General features: G+C 38.0%; 1 long non-coding RNA gene across 1 annotated transcript; it reads right to left on the bottom strand.

The window, feature by feature from the left end:
- Window positions 1-354: 354 nt before the first annotated feature.
- LOC106034142 (uncharacterized) lies at window positions 355-6,183 on the bottom strand. The gene is made up of 3 exons (XR_001205825.3): window positions 5,066-6,183; window positions 3,261-3,369; window positions 355-2,049 (listed from the first exon to the last, which is right to left on the bottom strand). It is a non-coding gene; the product is annotated as an uncharacterized lncRNA (long non-coding RNA).
- Window positions 6,184-6,590: the final 407 nt, after the last annotated feature.

Genomic DNA, 6,590 nt, shown 5'->3' with positions numbered 1-6,590 from the left:
TTTTTTCCTATAACATTTGAATAGTCAAATGGAGAAATGAACCTCACAATTGTTCTGTTTCACCAATCCTTCCATCAGGATGCATTATTTATGTGAATTAAGAATGAAACACATAAGGAGTAAGTATCTTCAAGGTATCGCTGGCATTTAGGCAAATCACTGTTAGCTGGGAAATCTTTAACAGGATCCTCTGTTCACGTCATCCTTCTGTCTGGGGAGTTCTGGGATCTGATGACAGGTTTTGTTCAAGTAAATTAGTGAACAAATAAAAGCTTTTATTTACTGCAGGCATAGATCTGGTGGACAGGGCAGAACGACCCCTCAGGGAAAAATGACAATGTCAGGGAACTCCATCCCGTGTGTGCAAAGTCAAATAAGAACTCATAAGGAATATTTTCCCAGCCTCAGTAATTTTCAAAATTGCAGCATATGTACAAAGCATATGTAAAAAAAGCATAACATGGTGTCACTTAACTCACAGTGTGTGACACTACTGTTTTGCTTAGCCATCTTCATGGCAATGCATGCTTGGCAGCTAAGCTTTGATTTCAGAAACAAAATTTGTTTGTTTCTTTTTTGCTCCTATCTAACCACAGCTATAAAAAATTCTTCTCCTGCCTTCATGCACTGGCATCCTCTCCACTTTTGCAACAGATTCAAACTTCTTGACCTCACCTTCTTAATTCTTTAAGGCTGGTGGTGCCTGTAGCCTGGTCTGCCTCATCCTCCACCTCTCTCCATCTCTACCTTCTACTCACTCCTCTCCTCAACCACCTCTGCTCCTCCTCCTGCCCTTTGCACCTGTTTTCTGCCAACAAATCACCAACAGTTTTTCTTCCTTTCTACCCTTTATAAAAGAGATGGGCTTTTGTTTGGTCACAACACTCAGCCAAGTGCTACTGGGTACAGCTAATTTTCCTGGAGCAGAAGAGTACATGCAGGGCCATCTTGCTACTGCTGTGCTTTTGCTACCTCTTAAACAACAGCCAGTTTCCTCTATGCCTAACAGTGGCTCCCACTCCACATGCTGGCAGAGATTTTCAGGTTTCCTGTGGGACTGAAAGCTTCTGAAGAGCTGCTGAAGGCTCCACACGAAAAACTCACAAATAAACAGAAACTGAGACAGCAAACAAGCTTCCAGTAGCTTCAAGGAATGGTATTTTACAAAAGAAAAATGTTGGTCAGGAAACTTCTGACCAGTTCCACTAAATTTACTTATTCATTTCCACAGCTGTAAAATAAATTATTTTTCATTTCTCCAGGAACAATGTACAGAAGTTCAGCTAAGAAGCAAACACCTTAAAATGCTTTCAGTATTTCTGGAGAAAATAGTTGCATAGATGTGCAAAATAAGAAACAAGGAGATATATTGTTACCTCAAGGATTTAATCAATTCATTATGCTCACAGCCATAAAAGACTCAAATGACAGATACTTCGTAGAACTGCCCTGAAAAGTTTACATTGCCTTTTTTTTTTTTTTTTTTTTAATCTAACGAACCGGAAAATTTCTACCAATCAAACTCTACAAAAAAGCCTTATACAATTTATAAATATACCTGGTGCAAATGGATCCACTGAGGTCTGCCTAGCTATCCACAATAATAATCACATATATCTATAGCAGACCTGATTTCAGAATAATACTGACCATTATGAGCTACAAAAAAAAAAAAAAAATCTACTCTCCATTAAAATGTTTTTGAAAGTTCTCTTTCAAAAATGAAATAAAAAAAATAAAATAAAAGTCTTTACACACCACAGTGTACTGCAAGGGTCTCTACTTTTCCATTCAGGAAGAAAGCACATTTAATGTTTTGTTTGTTTGTTTGTTTGTTTGTTTCTCTCTCTTTCCCAAGAGGACTTTCAGAAGAAGAGCTGCATGGTTCAGATCCATTTGTCCATAATTACAAGTTTTCAGGAATGTCCGGTGAGATGAGAGCTCATAAGCATGCATCACTACATCTCCAGGAATTTTCTTAAGAAAAGGAGACTGAGGAGAAATATAGGAGTCTTCTTCCTTTAAGTAACTGGGCTTGCTCCACCATGCCTGGAAAAAGTTAGCACTTTCAGCACAATCTGAAAAATAAAACCATCAACTAAAGAGCTACCTAATTTAGGTACTGGAACTACTGGAGCTGCTGGGAACTCGAGACCAGGGGCATGCTTTCAGGATCACCAGGAAAGCCAGGGGAAGGTTCTGACTCTCAATGCATGGTGAACCTGCACGAACTGATGGCACAATATGCAACAGGGACTGATTTAAGGCATTTTTTTTTTTCTCAAAGGACAATGAATACTAAGCAAAACACACCTATGTCTCTGTCAACCTAGAATTTTTTCCAGTAATTCTAATCAGAAATGGTACATACTCAGTTTGATGCAGTGATGCATATTTGCAAGCTTTCCTCACTTGTAGCTGGCTTCTGAAAAAGTTGAATCTAGAATTTGAGCGCTTCCTTCATTGAAAAAGCAAGTTTGTAAATAATCGCAAATACTTCTGCTGCTGATGGCATTAATTACATCTATTCATGTAGTCATAAATACAGTGGCTGTCCTCAGTAACTTTGTAAGTAGTGATGTAGGAAAAGACAGAGATGTTATAATGAACAGCACCAACTAGTCAATAAAACTGTATTTGATTATCTGTGAATTCACTGCGGAATTTTCCTGTCCTTTTAAATGTTCTTTCTTTGCAGCCCAGAAAATAAATTAACCTGAGGCTTTTCTCACTTTAAAAGTTATCCACAACTCACCAAATCAAAGTTTGTCATATACATTTTTCAAAGGCAACAGAAATATATGGCTTTCTAGGTTTAAAATTGTTCTACACCTACTTCAGTGAAGGAACTTAATCACAGCTAATTCAACTCAATAGTACTTCAAGGAAGAAGATAAAAAGGTTTCACTTTATAAAAAGCAGAAATACACTCTATAAATGCAATTCAAGGGAATGTCTTGCACCAATATATTAAATACTAAATTTAATTAAAGATTTCACCTAAAAAATCTTTAGCTTGATTGTCTAATCTTGAGTCCTAAACTGAGACTTCAGCTCTGATTCTGGTAAGCATTTAATTAAGGTAACGTGCAGGTACTTTAGGTCAGGGTGTCCAAACTGCAGGAGGCACCGGTAGGGCCCTGGGTGTGCAGAGGGAAGATCCACCCATTCCAGGGCTCAGATAAGGGAAGTTCAGGTGTCCCCACATTCCCCATATAGATGTACCAATGAAAGGAATGTGTGTCTCCCCAGGTACCTACCTTCATCTGTCAGAGCCCAAAGGACGCCCAAAAAGCTGCCTCTCTGGCTGTGTTTAATCTCCTGATTTCACTCAAGTTTCCATTTCCTTTTAGGAGCTTTGGGCTGCAACTGCAATACAGTAAAAACACTTAAGAGTTAGCACATCATACACTTACTCCCCCTCTTTCTCTTTTTATTTTTTTTTCCTTTTGTTCTGCATTAAAGGTGAAGAGAAAATCTTAGCTCAATCAGAGAAATTAACAGCAAGTAGGATATATTAAAATCTAAAATTATAGCCATTTTGTCTCAAGACAATAACATAAAAAGTGTTATTTATAGATCTCTCCAAGGAATTTTTATATCTGTAAATGAAGGAGTTACATATTGAGTGCATTTGGCCTCAGGCTTTGACTATTTTCTATGGTTAAATAACATTTGTCACAGAAATTAAACTGAGGCAACATGATGAAATTTCCACCTGTATTTATAGGAAAATAAATAGACAAGGTTTTTGAACTAGCTCTTTTTTAGTGTTTATTTATCTTTCACTTCCAGTACATTTCATATCCATCTCCAGTTTTCTTAGTGGTATGGAAAACAAGGCCTAAAGCTATTCCTTTTTTTCCTTTAAAAAATGTAACTTGAATTTAGGTATTAATTTCCTGTCAACTGAGACTGTTCCCCCTACTATCCTGGCTTGATATCTTCAGATTTTGCACACAAATTATGATGTTTTGCCAGGCTTGAAAATGCTGCAGGTGTTACTATGCCCACCACAGCAGAGGTGGTAGCTTTTCCAGCCAGAGACAAACCTTCCTTCACAGAGCTTCCACCCCATGTCCCATCCCACACCTGTGCTGTCCTATCAGAGTGCTGGGGACACTGCTGAGAAACAAAATGAATCAGTGGAGATGGCTTTATAAAGCCTCTTTGACTTGTTGTGTTGCCTCTTCCTGTGATGACTATAATAAGAAAATATTGCATGGGAAAATAAATTAGTAGAATCCTTCCTGTCACACCAACACAAAATTGCCTTAAAACCTCTCCATAATCACAGACTAATGGGAATGACGCTAAAAGGAGTTAAGACAGACTAACTGAGAACACTTCTGAGAAAACTTCTCATTTGAAAAAAAAAAAAAAAAAAAGAGCTATCACTGAGGAAAAAAATACAGACTTACTGGGGATTTACATAGATAAAATCTAAATTGAATTAGTGTTTTTCCTGTTCCTCTGGGTTTTACGTTTTCAATTTCATTTTAAAATCCTACTATGGTTAGGAATGGATTGCTTTTACGTCTTGAATTTACTTGATCTAATCCAGTGGACAACCTGGAAGCAGATCTCTCCCTAGTTCTTACACATACTTATCAACTTCTACCCAGACATTCATCTTTCACTTGGGATTAGGGATGGGATTAGGTTACTGATCTTTACTCCTTTCAGTTGGTTTAGAGATTATCCTTTGCTTTAAAGTCCTCAAAATCTCAGTTTGTCTGCTCTACCACTGGGACCTTGACAGTTTGTAGGGGCAGCCAGACTGTATACACTGGCACCTCCTCATTCAGCTTTTGCATGGGTGCAGAAGAGGATCCAAAGAGCAAAAGAAACATTCCCATTTCCTACAGCTGTGGAGGAGCTCAGGGAGAAGGAACAAGCCCCCAGGCAGCCAGGGAGGGCAAATTCCTTGTGCAGCGTCCCCACACCTTGTATCTTCATCCTGGAATCCTAGCAGTGAGTCCTCCAAGGGAGCATCCCTGCTCAGGAGCAATGTCTGTAGCAGACAGTGGTGCACACAGCACTGCAGTAATAATCCCTGTCATACCTAACCCTGCAAGGATGCATCAGCCTTCAGTCATCAGCCTTTCAGTCTCCATGCACTGATGCTCAGCATCTGCATGCAGGCTTGTCCAACAGCTCTTCAAGGGTGGCGAGACTGGACCGTATGTGATGATTTTGTTTCAAAGAGAAACCTCTGAAGGAAAAGAAGTTTCTTGAGAAGATGATAAAATGATAAAGACATGCAGATGATTAAGCCCACACTGATTTACCAAAAAAAAAAAAAAAGCCAAACTAGAAAGGTTATAAATAAAAGGACTCAAGCATCTCTCTCACATATATTTGGAGGTGGATTAAGCATATTTTACCCCAACATGCCCATCATTACTGTGTGGGTCTGGACAGACCATAGGGAACTGTCCTGCTGGAAGGGTCCACGCCCCATGGAGGACACTCCCTCACAAAGCCAAGCCCGACAACAAAGCCGCCCCCAGACCTACCCAGCTTGTCAGCAGTCAGTGATTGCTTGTTATACACCGTGGCAAAAGCAGTATTTTGTGCAGTAGGTCAGACTCGAAATTCTTTTGAAAAACCTCTAAGTAGAAGGTGGTTAAAAATGATAAGCATTAATCACTCATTCATTTTCATTAGAATGAAGGAGTTATTTCTGCTTCTGCCTTCTAATTATTAATTAAAACGGACAGAAAGGAAGTGGGGGAAATCATTTAAGCATCTAAAAAGACATTAGCAAATGGACATAAAGCAAAACTGAACAAAAAAGTCTGAACAATTAGATAGCTGGATTACTTCAAATATTTCACCCCCAAAAAATAGAGTATGCCTTTTCTTCTTAATTGCAATTTTCTATCAAGAAAAAAAGTTATTAAAACTGTAATATCTCACATTCTTTGTGTCAAAATATTCTTTTATATTACTTGGACCTTTTCAGCTTTGGTGCTGTGGTCTGCTCAGATCTGTTCTATTTATTTCTCTGCGTGGACTATCAGTCTATGTAGTCGGATCACAATTAAATCAGAGCACTAGGAAGGTTTGCAATATACGTAGTCTTGCTATAATGCAGGACTTTATTGAATATTATGAGGTAAAAATAGCTTGAAACATAAAATGGTATCTACTGTCATAGGCAGAAAACATACAAAATGAACCCTTATTTTTAAAAACTTTCATGTCAGAGTTCTCAATTTCATAGCTTGTATTTCCTTTTGCTTACCAAAAATGCAGAAGAAAAAAAAAATCTTCTATTTCATACCTGTTCATTGTAGAAAATTAATTGATGTTATTGACATTTTTATCTGCAGCTATGTGCCTCAAAACAGCTGAGACCTGGAAAGAACTGCTCTATTTCCCTGTATATCATGGTTTCCTAATCCCTGGTTCGTTTTAACAGCTCTGTCAGAAGTTTGCTGTGAACTGATTGTTGAAAGAAAATATGAAAGTAAATTACAATCTGGACGGATAAGGGGAAAATAGAAAAAGAAGACAGGAAGAAATTATTTCATTAAGAAAATGTTTTCTTGTGTCCATTTATAAATTCATAATTGCCATATTCA

Source organism: Anser cygnoides, chromosome 1, assembly GCF_040182565.1.
Source record: "Anser cygnoides isolate HZ-2024a breed goose chromosome 1, Taihu_goose_T2T_genome, whole genome shotgun sequence".
Lineage (NCBI taxonomy): Eukaryota > Metazoa > Chordata > Aves > Anseriformes > Anatidae > Anser > Anser cygnoides.
The sequence above is the reverse complement of the archived record's forward strand: the minus strand, read 5'-3'. Positions and strand labels throughout refer to the sequence as shown.